We start from the raw sequence: 16,771 nt of genomic DNA, 5'->3' as shown, positions 1-16,771 counted from the left end.
AAGGCATTGCAAAGCATGAATTCCGAAGACTGGATGGATTCAGCACCTACCCCTTGAACTGATCTTTCCTTAAGTTCCAATTTGCACCCACTCATGATGATGTGGTTGATAGCGACAACGTGTTGTGTGGCAATCTGTCCACAGGATGTGGACGTCTAGCAAGACTAGTGTTTACTCATCTCTAATTGCTACCAAGCTGAGGAAGCAGTTAAAGCATGGCAGCTTTGAAGTCAAATATAGCCCGGTCCAGGTAAGGATGGTAGATTTTCTTCCCTGAAGATAATTAGTGACCCACATTGGTTTTTATACCAATCCAGTAATTTCATGCTTACCATTATTGAAAGTAACATTAAATAAAATCCAGATTTATTTACGTTCTTGAATTTAAATTCCCCTGCACCATGGTGAGTTTGAACTCCTGTGATTGTGTCAATGGTGTAGGCTGCAGGCTACTAATGTAATAACTTAAATTTATACAGATGTATAGGTTATTCGTCTTTCTTATGATTGACTGAGCATCAGAGTGCCAAGATTCCCCAACCTAATATTCATTGGATTTGAATGGACCTTCCAATGGTGTCACGGTGGGCTAGCAGTTTGCATAAGGCTTTGGAGTGCCAGCAACCTAAATTCAATTCCATGCCGTCTATCAGGTCTTTGTGCATTCCCTTTTGTGTGCCCTGGTTTTCTCCCACATTCCAGAGATGTATGGGTTAGGGTTAATAAGTTGTGTGCATGCTATATTCGCACTGGGACCATGGCGATACTCGCATGTTGCCCCCAGCACATCTTCGGACTGAAATGGTTGTTGGCGCAAACGGTGTGTTTCACTGTCTGTTTGATGTATATGTGACAAATAAAGCTAACCTTATCTTTGGAACATTAACGAGGCAAGCAGTAGCTGTTTTGTTCACATACATGCTCTATTTAATGAAATTAGATTATTAAATTAGAAAGGTTTTTCTTCTGGAAGCAGTTTATTTTAGCTAGTAAGTCAGAAAGGCTCTATTGTATCTCCCGTGACTGTGATGTAATTTAAATGATGAGTTCATTATGGTCACTCTCATGCCACCTTGTTTTTCTTTGGTCAATGTTTCCCTTATGTTAGCTTGTACAGAAAGCAGAACAAAATGCTACCCTGAAGAGTGTGATGCAAAGTCACCTGTGAACCAGAGGTTTCTTCTTCTTCGTGAGAAATCCCTGGAGCTGAGGTTGATTAAGCTTCCTCTCTAGCTTTGTGGGTTGCTCACGAAGCCGACGTGAAAGCACCTTGACTAGGTGACAGAGTGGGTAGTTGGGCGGTTGGATATTTTGTGAGCTGTCACACTCCCTTCACTGTTATTGCAAACCTTCAAGAAGCTCCCGAATTGTGATCTTTAGATCTCAGAGCCATGCTGAAAGCCCTTCCTCCACTTTAATTCACACAGCCCCTGAGTGTGTGGAAATATTATTTTTCTATCCATTCAGTTATCGGCTTACTTATTCTTCCAAAGGTTTTGTGGAGATCCATCTTGTGGATCTCTCAAAAACCCTGAGCTATGTAGATTATCTTCATGGAGCAAAAGGAACGGATGTTCTGCAATTGTTGAAGAACTGTCTTTGTCCACTAGGTAAAAATGTTGTGGCCATGGGATTCCACTTAGAGGAGATTTCCACCAAAAAACAACTGAGAATTTTTTTTCCTATTTAGGAACATATAACATATGCTAAACATGAGAATGTCTGCAGATGCTGGAAATCCACACACAAAATGCTGGAGGAACTCAGCAGGTCAGGCAGCATCTATGGAAATAAATAAACAACCGTTGTTTTGCGTCGAGACCCTTCTTTAGGACTGAAAAGGAAGGGAGTAGATGCCAGATTAAAAAGGTGGGGAGAGGAGTATTGACTTACCAGAATCTATCTTGTTCACACAGTTAAAATGAAATTTCCTGTGTTGAATACAAGGAAACTCAGCCATAATGCTGGCTGATGCTGATTATTGCTTCAGTAAAATAAATCTTTTCTCCCTATGTACGTTGTAACATTTTGATATGAAACAGTGACCAAAGAAGTTTAATGCCGGGAAATGTGAAGTGCTAAGTTTCTGACGGAAGTGTGAGAAAAGGCAATACAAACTAAGATGTCAAAAAAGATATACATTGTTTGTTAAAGTGACAGGGCAGGTTAAGAAAGTAGTTAAAAAAGGTACAGGCATCTCAGCACAGAATAATGGAGCAAAGAGATAATGGTGATCCTTGGTTCAACCACAGTCTAGGGGGAATAAAATGAGTTAAGGTAGATTCATAGAGACGTGTAACTAGGCTTTTCAGTCCACTCCATATGAATCATCAATCATCAAATTAAATAAATTTTACTTTAATCCTGTTTTCAAATCACTGAAATTCCAATGAAGACTCTCAGATTCTACCACTCATTTACATACCAGAGGAAACTTATAGTGATCAATAATCCTACTAACCTCTCAAATTCCATCCTTATGTTCCTGTTTTGAGAAGTGGAAATGCATAAGGATGGCCAACAGGACTCTGGGAAAGCTGTATAGGCCAATCCCCTGTATGGATTGCAGCAGCATTGATGGGTTAGTTACTTAGTTTCTGCCTGTTATGCCACTGGCATTTAGAGCAACAATGAAGGTCCCCCATCTCTGTCTATCCTTGGCCATATTCTCTACTGTGCCCCAGGTGTGGTTCAGGATTCTCATTTCTGTCTCTACAGTATGGCACCAACATGCCTTAGGTCTCCCACGTTTCCTCTGCCCTTCAGGGGTCTAATGACGTGGTGTATTGATGATGGAGTTGGCTTCTCTCCTCATCACATGCCCAATCCATCTCCAACGTTTCTGCTTGATGATTGTGGCCATGTCTGCTTGGTGACACTGAAGGAGTAGGGTGTGGTTGGGATATTTCTTGGCTAGAAATTACAAAGGATCTTCTGGAGGCTCATGGTGTGGAATGACAACAGCCTGGCAGGGTTGTTCTCTATCTATACGAGAGTGTGGACAAAACACAGCTCTGGTGGAGCTTCAACTTGGTGTGACGTTGTGCTTGGTTGATCCCCATATGTTGCTCAAGCATTGATGAACTCCAAACATACCAGCAACCTCGGAGGATGATGGAGATGGGAGGTCATCGATGGCCTGTGCTTCACTTAGGAGCTAAGGGCCCAAGTAAGCAAGTACTAATCCTATCAACCTGATTGTCCTTGGAGAGTCCGAGTGTCATTGGGTGATTCTGTGCGTTGACTCTATCACAGAGTGGTTCTGAGTGCCACTGTTTAGCAATGATGTAGACAATTTAGAGAGGGGTAAAGTCATGGTGGGTTGAGGGATTTTAGTTACATAAACAGACAAAGAGAAGCTGAGCCTGCTGTCCTTGCAAATGGATATTATACGGATATTTAAAATCATAAAAGCATAGATATGGTTGATAGCGAGAAGCTGTTCCTCTTGGTGGAAGGCTCATTATCTAGGCAGCTCGAATAAAACAATTTGGTATCAGAAGCTAAAGTAAGAAAAAGCTTTTCAATGGAGTGAGTGCTTATGTGGAACATACTGCCAGGATAGTAGTAAAAACAGATTAAATTTTTATATTCAAAACAAGCCAAAGAATGCGTTGCTCTGAAAGTAAAGGATTTATCAAGCTGAGGTGGAGACTACATGGATTGTTCCATCTTAGAATCAGTTCTGACTTAATATAGCATCTTCTATGCTGGAACAATTCTGTGATTCAGTACTGTGATTCAGGGATAAGCTGTCTAACTATTCTACACATACGGTAAGAACACTGCCCCTTTAAATGTACAAAGCAAGAACCGAATGGGATGGAAACTGTGAGAGACAACAGTTTAAATTGTTACTGCCAGCAGCACTTATATGTATTTGCCTTGTTTACAGTTTAGTGCTATCTGTAATACCTAGTAAGTACAGTTTTAAGCACAAGGACATCATTTACAATGTCAGCACTTTGACCTCCATAATGGTGGTGCTGAGATTTACACTGTCCACTAGAATGGAGTGTGGCTGTGAAGAAATGTTTGTGTTCCTTCTCCATTAATATTAAACCTGCAAAGAGGATCAATGAAAGGTGATGTGTAAGAGCTGTTAGAATGTTGTAGAACAGGCAGATGGTTTGCTTAAGTATGAAGGCTCCCAGTTTCCAAACATTTATTCTGCAAACAGTCTTTGTGACATTCAGGTTTGCAGTTCAAGTTGCTATCCAGCTGGCAAATCCACCTTGCTTTGTAAATCAGAAGAAATTGCCTCTCCTTTTTGTAAACCTCAGAAGCAATTGTTAGCACAATTAATACTTATATTTTTCAGGTTTCTTTTTTGATTTCAAATTACAGAAAGAGTCAAATCTAATTCAGATTTGTGTGAATTGAATTGTACTGAAACTATTGAATAGACACCAATAATTCTCCAGTTACTAGTTCAACTCCGAAACTTTTCTGACACTTCATTTCAAAAATGCAGAATGTACGTACAGTATATAAATTCTTTTCAAAGGTGATTCATGTCTCACAGATATAACTGAGCACCTGCACAAGGAAATGATTCATTTATGTATTCAAATGATATTCAGCAGAATCTACTAGGCACGTCAACTCCATTTCAATTGGCCACCTGCTCTGAACATTGATCAAACTTTACAGCTTTTTTTTCACTGCCATGTTTCTTTTTGAAATGCCAAATGCAACCTGATATGTAACTTTTAACAAATGTTCATGTTAAGTAATGTATTCTCTTGGTGGACTCTCTTTAATGTACAGGGTCCTACACTTGCTTTTATCATTGTGATATAAATTCTGTCTTGGAAAAGATTATTTGATGTACAACTTTCTCAATTTTTTTTTTTCCATATATTCTAGCACCTTGATTGTTACACCTCAAGGTTTCTTTCTTCCCACTTTTACTAACAGAATGTTAAAAATGCAGGGAAATGTGAATTTAGGTGTAATGTAATGTCAGTGATAGCCATATATAGAGATATGAAGTGGTGCACTAGATGGCCATACAGCAATGCAGAATTATTTACAGGCAATCCTCATTGTTTCTTTGGCGCTTTCTTAAAATTAAACATGTTTTTCTACATTTTCCTCATTAAATATTTAGCGTTTAAAATCATATCAACCACGTGCTTCTTTTTGGAAGGGTACTTCTCATCCAATTAGTGCAATGTACTTCCTAATTCTTTGTGATTTCTCCAACGATCTGAGGTACCTCATCCTTGAAGTGAATTTTTCTAACCCTGTGAGTCTTTTGTGGAAATGACACAATGATGAACATAAGTTAATAGTATTTATTTTAGAAATATCTGGGTAAATAGATGAGCTTATTGAATTCATTTAAATCAATTTCCAAGTTGTTATTGATAATGTACCTAAATGCAGGAGAGTGGAATTAGTGAAATTACTTATGCATTCTAATGGATGTGCTAAAATACAAAAGAAGTATAATAACTTCTATATTTTTGTTGCTATTTTGGGTGATTTTTGAACGGGGCAGTCAGCAGATAATGGACACTGAGCTGAACTGAAGTGCGTCTTTTTGATTTTGTGCTTTATGATATGTCTGTGCACAACGATGTATATATTAGATAAAAGCACGCATACGGGAAATGGCTTTAACTGGTGTCTTCACATTGTAGCGAGACAGAGAGGGAGCAATGCACATACATAGACAACAGCACATCCGCAGCCAGCAGATCAATATGTAGTGCGGAGGGGTGGGGTGTAATTGCTCTAAAAGAAATAGATCCATACATTACGCTTTCTTCCCCTTTAGATTAATTCAACACAAAACTGTATATGTACAAAACCATTCAATTTCCCTTTCATAAGCCCATATTCCAAATAAACATGCTTTCACAATAACAGTCCATAAGTAACTTCACAGTTCTAAAGATTCAGTCTATTGGGTGTCACTCTGCTTCTTTCAGGACAGCGCCTCTGACCCTGTGGATGGCATCAGGTTTGGCAGGTGTCTTGTCAACGACAACGTTCTTGTTGTGCCTTTGGATCTGTGGAGTGGCATCAGGTTTGGTAGGGGGCTTGTCTAAGACAACGTTTTCGGTTTCTGGTGTCATGTTGCTGTCAGTGACATGATCATCACTGAGAGGCAATTCCGGTAACTAAAACATGTCTGTCTTGTTGGATGCAGTTGACTCAGGTGGGATCTTCTGTTGAACATCCTGTATCTGATCCACATGAGTCTCCATATCTGATCTCCATCATCCACTGTGTACATCAATGGTCAAGGTTTTGTAGCTATCCTACTGACGTCCACTTGTCTTCTTGGTAATCACGTGCTTCTTGATTGTCTTCTTGATTCCTGTCCAATCTCGAAGCTGGTTGCTGCTTCACTTGACAACTGGCTGAACTGCTTATTCTGTACTTCCCTCTGTAGGTCTGGTTTCAGGAGGTCTATGCGAGACCTCAGATTTCTGCTCATGGTCAGCATTGTAGGTGTTTGATTTGTCATCACATGAACAGAGTTCTGATATATAAGAAGGAAGTTGTCCACCTTGTGCTGTAGAGAAATGTACTCCTTGTCCATCACTTTAATAGACTTCTTGAAGATTTGGATGAACATTTCTGCTAACTCAATCATTGCTGGCTGGTGAGGAGCTGACTTGAAATGTCTGATGCCATTTTTCTTCATGAACAGTTGGAATTCTTCTGACGTGTATTGTGGTCCGTTGTCGCTCACAATTTGTTCGGGTACCCCATTTCTGGTGAAGATAGTCCTCAGAGCGGAGGCGGTCTTTGCTGATGTGGTTGACTTCATTGGTATGACCTCCGGCCACATGGCATGAGCAGCCACAACAATCGGAAATGTGGAGTCCATGAATGGCCCAGCAGATTCAATATGTACTTGTTGCCATGGCGATGGCAGCCACTCTCATGGGTGTAACGCTGACTGTGGGGGTGTATTTTGAACTTACTGGCATCCTGGACAGCGTTTGGCCAAGTCTTCAATCTGTTTATCTATTCCATTCTCAAGCACCTTCTTATTAGCATTGAGCAGCTGTGGCAACCATTCGGGGTTGATGCCACACTGAGAGCTTTGATTGAGCACCAGTCTAGTTGGATTTTTCTCAACCATTCACATCCAAAAAGTGCTGGCCCTCCACTTTTCAATACATAAAGCTCGAACTGCTATGTTTGGCCTCCATATGTCATTTATACCTTTAGTCTGCCTTTAGGAGATGCTTTCACTGGTGTAGGTCTTTAGCATCACTAAGGTCTTTTCTAATGGTATTTTCAAAAATAGTCTGTTGTAGTCAGTCTCTGAAATTATAGACAAAGCTGACCCTGTGTCCTGTTCTATTTTAGTTTTACACCAGACACATCTATTTTAATCCAAATGATTTTGTGATCTGCGTCAGTTGTACTATGCAGTTCTAGGCATGAAAGTTCACCTTTCTCAGACTCTGTGTTGTCTGATTCTGTTTCACATTCAGTAACTTTATGCATTTGCTTAGTTTTGTGTTTCAGACTTTTCACTTGTTTGTGCTTTTTGTCTGCCTTGCACATTCTGTCCATGTGACCTTGTCTGTGACACTTTCTGCACTACTTTTCTTTGAACCAACAGTCACTTGCATATGATTTACCACATCGTTAACAGCTTTGAATTTTTGCACTATTCAGACACATTTTGTGAATTTCATATTCTAGCCTCCTTTTCTGTAGTTCTGCCACATCCTTTGCTGCAGCTTCTAATGATATTGCAATGGACAATGCCTGATCTAGGGTTAGGTCTCTTTCTGTCAAAGGCCTCTTATGAGTGCTTTGACTCTGCATGTCACATACAAGTCTATCCCTTAATAAACCAGAAAGTTCATCTCTAAAGCCACAGTACTGGGCAAGTTGGCGCAGTTCTGCAACATATTCAGAAATGCTTTCATCTTTTGCCTGTTTTCCTTTTGAAAATCTATATCTCTCAGCTATTGCCAGAGGTTTAGGGCTCAAGTGATTTTGTATATTTGTAACAATGTCATCGAACGTCATGCTCGCTGGCTTTGCAGGGGTCACTAAGTTGTGTAACAGACTGTACATTCCTGTACCCATGAAGCTAAGAGATGTAGGGGCTTTCTTTTACACCTCCATGTTGTTCACGTTACAATACAGTTCAACCCTCTCGATATATGACTCCCAGCCTTCATTAGCGCTATCAAATACGTCAACTTTCCTGACTGAAGCCATCACCACGTTACTTTCACTTTAAATTCAGCATGTCTCTCACTATTACTCATGCATTTGTTAGTGTCTGTGATGACCTTCTTGTGCTGTTTAACTTTTGCTGTTCCGTCCCATAACTTTTGGAGCAGTTTGCGCTATTTTCTGATATTTAGGTTCGTACTTGTCGCCAATTTGGAGTGTCTGTGCACAATTACATATAAATTAAATAAAAGCACGGACGCAAGAGATAGCTTTTACTGGTGTATGCACATTGATGTGAGAGAGAGAGAGAGAGAGAACAACACACATGTGCAGACAGATCAATACGTAGTGCTAAGTGGGGGGAGGAAGGATATTACACTAAAAGAAATAGATCCATAAATTACACTTCATGTTTTGTGTTTCTTGATCTTTATTTTTGTTGCTGTTTGTGTGATTTGTTTTGTTTTGTGTGTGTGGGGGGGAGGAGGGGATGCTGATATTTTTTCTTTGAATGGGTTCCATGGTTCTTTTTTGTTTCATGACTGTGGAGAAGACGAGTCTCAGGGTTGAATACTGCTTACATACTTCGATAATAAATGTACATTTAATCCTTTAATACATGTAATAAGTAACAAATGCAACTATTATAAATACTGTATATATTCAATAATAATATTTATTAAAGAATAATTCATGTTATGGATCAATACAGATAATTTTAATCTAGGTAATTTTGGGAGCAATATACTGGTATGAAAACTTAGTGTGTTAGTATCAAATGCTCTACTGTTTATAACAATGAATGAATCTACTCGTTTTATTGAGTCCAGTAGCTCCATTAAAATAGCAAACAAAAGATGACACAATAACATTAAACCATTAAATATGAGAGATTTTGCAGATGCTGGAGATCCAGAGCAACAGACACAAAATGCTGGGGGATCTCAGCACGCTAGGCAGCATCAATGGAAATAAACAGTCGGACTTTTCAGGCCAAGACCCTTCTTCAAGACTGAAAAGGAAGAGGGAAGACACCAGAGTAAGAATTTCCTTACCCCCTTCCTCTTCCTCTATCCACACTCTGACCTTTTACCTCTTCTCTCTTGCCTATGGGTTTCCTCCTCCTTCCCTTTTTCCTGTGGTCCATTCTCCCCTCCTGTCAGATTCCTTCTTCTCTGGCCCTTGACCTTTCCAACCCCCCTGGCTTCACCTGTAAACCTTCCCCTCCACACACCTTTTTATTCCAGCGTTTCCCTCTTCCTTTCCATTCCTGACGAAGGGTCTCGGCCCGAAACATAAACTGTTTATATTCATTTCTATAGATGCTGCCTAACCTTCTGAGATACCGCACCCCCCACGGTTTTGTGTTACATTAATCAAATGTTACATTAAACATTTGTGTGATTACATTACCTGCTGCAATAATAATTTTAGTGTCAGCTTTATAAACCTGATGCAAAGAAACTGGAAGCATTTCATCTCTCGTACAGACTGTAGGACTCAGGCAAGGTGTTGCTTATGTGCTAGTTATAGAAACGGGTTGTTCAGAATGCAGTACTTGTGTTGTTCATGATTCCAATTTAAACGGCACATTGTCTATACCCCACCATTCGCTGCCTGTCTAAATGATTTTTGGAGTTATTTCCTTTGATCCTGCTCTTGCCTGTTATACAACTGACTGAAGAGGATGCTTATTCCAGGAATGGAACTGGTCAAAGCAGCACCATGTAAAGATTTCATCGCAGGCTTGAGATCTACAAACATTGTAAAGATTTGCAGGTGCCTCTCTGTTCCCACTTCAAAGCTTGCCCAAAATTTAAAAGTTGTTAGTATTTGGAAATTTGAAACCATAACCATGTGATTGCATTAAATTTTCTCTGCAGTCTTTGGCATATTATTGAACTATAAAAAATACACATGAAAAATATACTGAAAGAGTGACTAGCTAAGAATGGATTGTTGTCCTTATATTAAAAAAGTATCATACTTTCATAAGTTATTCAGGCCTGGTAAGCTTTGATTACACATGGGATATTCATGGCATTTCTTCATATTCTTGTTGGTTATTAAGCTCCGCTAAAGCCATGGAAGAATACAGAAAGCAGTGACTGGGAGGATTTATGTCTTTGTGTCTGCAAGTAGAATCACACTTTATTTTATAAGTATGTTATCCTAGCAATGAAGGAAACAAGAGATCCAAATTTTTAATTCCAGTCAAACGTTACTATCAATGGAGTCCAATAAGTTCCAGTTCACTCACCCTGAAGTTCATTTCATTGGAATGTTGGCAGATTTGTAACGGTTTCATGAAAATGATACAATCCCATATGAATCTGGACTGAACAAGGTTCAAAGTGCAAACAGGAGAAAATCTGCAGATGTTGGAAATCAAAGCAATGCACTCAAAATGCTGGAGGAACTCAGCCGGCCAGGCAGAATCGATGTAAAAGAGTAAGCAGTTAACATTTTGGGCCAAGACCCTTCATCAGGACTGGAAAAAAAGGATGAGAAGTCAGAGTAAGAAGTTGGGGGGAGGGGAGGAGGAAGTACAATATCAGCGATAGGTGAAACTGGGAGAAGGGGAGGGGAGGGGTGAAGTAAAGAGCTGGGATGTCGATTCTTTACTTTATTTCACTCCTCTCCCCTCCCAGTTTCACCAATCACCTACTACCTTGTACTTCTTCCCCCCATAACCCATCTTCTTCTTCTGACTTCTCATCTTTTTTGTTCCATTCCTGATGAAAGGTCTCGGCCCAAATAGAAACATAGAAACATAGAAAATAGGTGCAGGAGTAGGCCATTCAGCCCTTTGAGCCTGTACCGCCATTCAGTATGATCATGGCTGATCATCCAACTCAGAACCCTGTACCTTCTTTCTCTCCATACCCCCTGATCCCTTTAGCCACAAAGGCCATATCTAACTTCCTCTTAAATATAGCCAATGAAACGGCCTCAACTGTTTCCTGTGGCAGAGAATTCCACAGATTCACCACTCTCTGTGTGAAGAAGTTTTTCTTCATCTCAGTCCTAAAAGGCTTACCCTTTATCCTTAAACTGTGGCCCTAAAATTGTTGACTGTACTCTTTTCCATAGATGCTGCCTAGCCTGCTGAGATCCTCCAGCATTTTGTGTGTGAAGTTCAAAGTGCATTTTATTATCCAAGTATGTATACTTTATACAACCTTGAGAATTGACTCCTTACAGGCAGCCACGAAACCAAGAACCCATTTAAAGCAAATGAAGACCATCAAACACCCAGTGTGCAAAGAGGGAAATAATCTAATTGTGCACAGCGATAAAAGTACGCAAGCAGCATTCAGAACACCAGCCGATACAGAAGACCACAGCCTCAGTCCAGCACAGGGACGAGCAAGACCCGTAGAGCTGCGAGCCAAACTGACCTGTCTCTCACCTCCAACCCCAACACGACGGACATTTCAATTTAGCCTGGCACTTAAATCGTCCAATAGGAGTTTTAACCACTCTAAAAAAAGCTGAGGAATTAAAGAATTTTTACATCATAGGGAAGATTATTAAGGCAGCAGAATTAGGATAATTTTGTGACTATTCTTCATTAGGAGTTTGAAGGCATTTGGTATGTCAACAAATACACTCTATAGATGTATCGTGGAGAGCATTCTGACAGGCTGCATCACTGTCTGGTATGGGGGGGGGGGGCTACTGCACAGGACTGAAAGAAGCTGCAGAGGGTTGTAAATCTAGTCAGCTCCATCTTGGGTACTAGCCTACAAAGTACCCAGGACATCTTTAGGGAACGGTGTCTCAGAAAGGCAGTGTCCATTATTAAGGACCTCCAGCACCCAGGGCATGCCCTTTTCTCACTGTTACCATCAAGTAGGAGATACAGAAGCCCAAAGGCACACACTCAGCAATTCAGGAACAGCTTCTTCCCCTCTGTCATCCGATTCCCAAATGGACATTAAACCCTTGAACATCACCTCAATTTTTTAAAATATATTTTATTTCTGTTTTTGCACAATTTTTAATCTATTCTATACACATATACTATAATTGATTTAGTTAATTTTTTTTCTCTCTGCTTGATTATGTATTGCATTGAACTGCTGCTGCTAGGTTAACAAATTTCATGTCACATGCCGGTGATAATATACCTGATTCTGATTCTGCCCTTAAAATGATACAGGATCACCTGCCACTCTGCTTTCATTGACATTTGGGCATTTCCAACAGACTGGGGTTCCCAGAATAAGAGGCATCATGGTGACCCTGAAAGAAAAACAACATTTAACTTGGAAGTTTAATGAAAAGGTTTAAAAACACCACCATATGTCAGCAAATTTGTGAGCTTTTTGGCAGCAGTACCATGCAAAACATGATAAATGTAGAAAACAAGTGGAATTACAGTAAGTATGTATATGTATATTAAATAGTTAAGTTAAAATAGGTAATCCAAAAACAGAAACAAATTTTTTAAGAAGTAGTGAGGTCGTCTTCATAGGTTGAATGTCCATTTAGAAATCAGATGGCAGAGGGGAAGAAACTGGTCCTGAATAACCGAGTGTGCTGTCTTTAGGCTCCTGTACCTCCTTCCTGACAGTAACAGTGAGAACAGGGTATGCAATGGGTGATGGGTTCCAAAATGATGGGTCCATGCCTCACGTCTTCCTGAGGCACCGCTCCTTGAAGATGTCTGGGATACTACAGAGGCCAGGACCCATGATGGAGCTGACTAATTTTACAACTTCCTGCATCTTACTTCAGTCCTATGCAGTAGCTTCCTCATACCCCCAAATCAGATGGTGATTGAATCACCATCAATATGATTGAATGTAATTTTAAAGCAATGTAAATGTGTGACATGCATTCACAACCCTGTTTAGCTGGCAGCCAATCTAGAAGTAGTACTGAAGCGAAGTTCAGAGACTGCAGAAGCACTACTACTCTGGAGCAGGGAGTAGAAGTGCCCTCCTACATTCCTAATTTAAGGAACCAGACAGAGCCTCTCAGTGGTACAGTACAGGGCAAGGGACAGTGAGGTGATCCATCATACTTGACTTGCATCTGTAAAACTAATAAACTGTCAAACTCAGCCTCACCCAGGAACATGGTTTGTCTTGCCAATTTTGTGTGATAATCCAGCATCAGCACAGAAAGAAACTTTACCTCATTACTTGCTACACCAGATGAATAAAACTGTTTTTTCAGTGATGATGTCAATGTAGTGTACGTACGTGAGGAGCTAACAAAGCAGACACAGTTTTCATGAACACAAGAGATCCTGCAGACCCTGGAAATCCAGAGTAACACACAGAAAATGCTGGGGGAAATCAGCAGGTCAGCCAGCATCTATGGAGAGAAATAAACAGTTAACATTTTGGGCTGAGAGTTTTCAGCATCATCTCAGCCTGAAAAATTGACTATTTATTCCTTTCCATCAATGCTGCCTGACCTGGCCAGTTCCTCCAGCATTTTATATGTAGCATTACTATACTGTTACTTAAACTCCTGAACCAAATCTAATCTAGAAGAAATCTGATGATAGAAAAACTGAAATGGTGAATATGAAATAAAAACTGAAAATACTGAGACCACCATGTCAAGAAAGACAGTAATTAAAATGATTTACTAAGGAGTCAATATCTTATATATTTTCTAGACGGAATCCTCTTGTTGAAAATGTTGATAGGTTCTTCTTGGTACAAGTTGACATGCTAAAAGGAATGCAGGTTGATGATATAATGTAAGTTAGGCCAGTGGAATTTATATCAGGCACTTTGATACAAGGTGAATATTTCAGAGATATTGGAATGATCCCTGTTATTTTTATTCAAGTATGTATAAATTGGATTTCTTACCGAAATGTGGCTGTTTATGCAATGCTAGTTCAGCATTGTCCAAATGGCCTTATGTAAAAGTCCATATTCACTTCATAGATATGTCCCAAGTCAATTAACATGGACTACAGTATAAACGGAATCGCTTCTCACTAGAGCTATCAGAAACAGAGTAAAACACAGGGATTATGTTTAAATTATAACTGAGCTTTTGGTGTATCCCATCTGCAGCTAGGTTATACTTAGAGTCTAGCCAGTAATTATAGGGTTTGGTATTAATCAACAGCTTAATAAGCTCACTTATCAGCCTTCTTTTAATAGTCCACTTCGCAGACTAACCAGTGAAGGTTTGTGGTTAGCAAGTTTGTTTCACTTTTTTGTCTTTTCATCCTGACTTTACTAATTGGTATGTGCTGAAAGGATGGCAGTGCTTGATATTGCAGCAACATTTTGCATGTGTGTTTTAATGAGCTGAATATAAAACCTCCACTCACCAAATGACTTCAGCTCTGCATGTATACTTATGGCTGTCCTTGTGTTTAATTTGTCTACAAATTGTGACCATTGCTGCAGATTATTTGCTTATTTATTGAGATACGATACAGAATAAGCCCTTCCTGCCCTTCGAGCCATGTCGCCCAGTGATCCCCTGATTTAATGCTGTTCTAATCTTGTGACAGTATACAATGACCAACTGGTACATTGTTGGACTGTGGAAGGAAACCCATGTGGTTACGGGGAGAACGTACAAACTCCTTGCAAGCAATGGAGGGAATTGAACCCAGGTCGCCTGTACTGTAAAGTGTTGTGCTAACCACCACGTTACTGTGTTGGCCCTATTGGCAATATGTTTGTATAATGGAATGTGCTTTTTTCCATTTAAACTGTAACAATATTGCAGACGACACCAAATAGGAGTGTGTTTTTGATACATAGGAGGACTGATTTCTGTAAAGTCAAATTCATTTGGCAATACGTGGCAGGTGAACTAGCAATGTTTTAAAGCCCTGCTACTGAAGTATAATACACTATAGATTGGACTAAGTCTGCTTGGCAGGGAAGGTCACTTGTTAGATGAGAGGGGAAAGTCAGGACCTTGGGCCAGGTCAGGTTGTTGATCGTGCAATCTACCGCTGGCAATGAGGTTTAGACTGGTGTTGGAAATGGTAGCAGTTCAGAAAGAAGCCATGACTACAGATGTCATGGGGGGTGGGGGGAGTCTAGGAGAAATCACACAGGTGTTTAGTTTATTTAAGAGAATAAAGTATTAGGACATAGAACATAAAACATAGAAGAGTACGGCACAGGAACAGAACCTTCAGTCCACAGTGTTGTGCCAATCCAGCTAAAAAGCAAATCAAACACTAATCCCTGCTTCCTTCACAATGCCCATATCCCTCCATCTTCATGAGCCTCTCTAAACATCTCTTAAAAGATTCTAATTTATTTGTCTCCACCACCATAGCAGGCCGTGCATCCCAGGCATCCCCGACTCTCTGAGCAAAAAAAAAAACTTATATCCTCCTTGAACCTATCTCCCCTCACCTCAATGCATGCCCTCTGGCATTAGATACTTCTGCCCTGGGAGAAAGATACCCCCCTCTACTCTATCTATGCCTCTCATAATCTTATAAGCCTCTGTCAGATTTCCTCTCAGTCTCTGCCACTCCAAAGAAAACAGCATAAGTTTGTCCAGCCTCTCAAGATACCTCATACCCTCTAAATTGGACAGCCTCCTCTTCCATACCCTCTCCAGACCCTCAGCATCTTTCGTATAGTGGGGTGACCAGAACAGTATGCAATACTCCAGATGTGGCAGAACTAGTTTTATAAAGTTGGGACATAACCTCTTGATCATTAATATTGGTATTAATGGAATTGAAACTTAATAAATAGAACATAAAACAGAACAGGAAGAAGCTCTGCAGCCCATCGTTACTCTGCCAACTAGGATGACAATTTAAAATGATCCTACCTGCCTGCATACATTCCATATCCCTCCAGTCCTTGCCTGTTTATGTGCCTGTCTACATGCCTCTTAAATGCTGCTATCATATCTGTGTCCACCACCTGTTCTGGTAGCATGTTTTAGGCTCTTGTCGCTCCATGTGTTAATTACATGATTTGTACATCTCCCTTAACTTTTACCTCTCTCATTAAAGCTATACCCTCAAGCATTTGTCATTTCTAATTTCGAAGAAAGATTCAAACATCTCCCATATCCTTACCTGTCATAATTTTATCAGGTCTCTGAGGGTCACCCCTCCATCTCCGATCCTCGAGAGGAAACAATCCAAGACTGTCCATCTCTCCTTATAGATAACACTCTCTAATGTATTGCTGAACCTCATCTGCACCATCTCCAAAGCATCCATACATATTTTTATATACAAAGGTTTATTTAGATGAATATAATAACACAATATTATTGAAGAAAAGACAGCTATATAAGGAATACAAAAAATAGTAATAACGTTAACCTTAGGGCATGTGAACATATGAGAGCTATAGTCAAGAGGGAAATTCAGATTGCCAAAAGGCAGGTGGAGAAGGATATTGTTGATAATGCAAAATCCAAGAGATTTTTCCAATACTTCAGTAGTAAAAGAAAAGTCAAGGAGGAAACAAAGTGTATTAGAAATAACAGTGGGGTGATAAATTATGCAGAAAGGGACATAGCAGATACTCTTAATTTACAATCTGTTGAAGTATTCACCTGTGAAGATGTTAGCAATATGTCAGCAAGTGCAGAGAAAAATAAGGTTGTTTTGAGTTACTTAGAGATCTTAGAA

Source organism: Hemitrygon akajei, chromosome 4, assembly GCF_048418815.1.
Source record: "Hemitrygon akajei chromosome 4, sHemAka1.3, whole genome shotgun sequence".
NCBI classification, from domain to species: domain Eukaryota; kingdom Metazoa; phylum Chordata; class Chondrichthyes; order Myliobatiformes; family Dasyatidae; genus Hemitrygon; species Hemitrygon akajei.
This window is presented reverse-complemented; position numbering follows the sequence as displayed.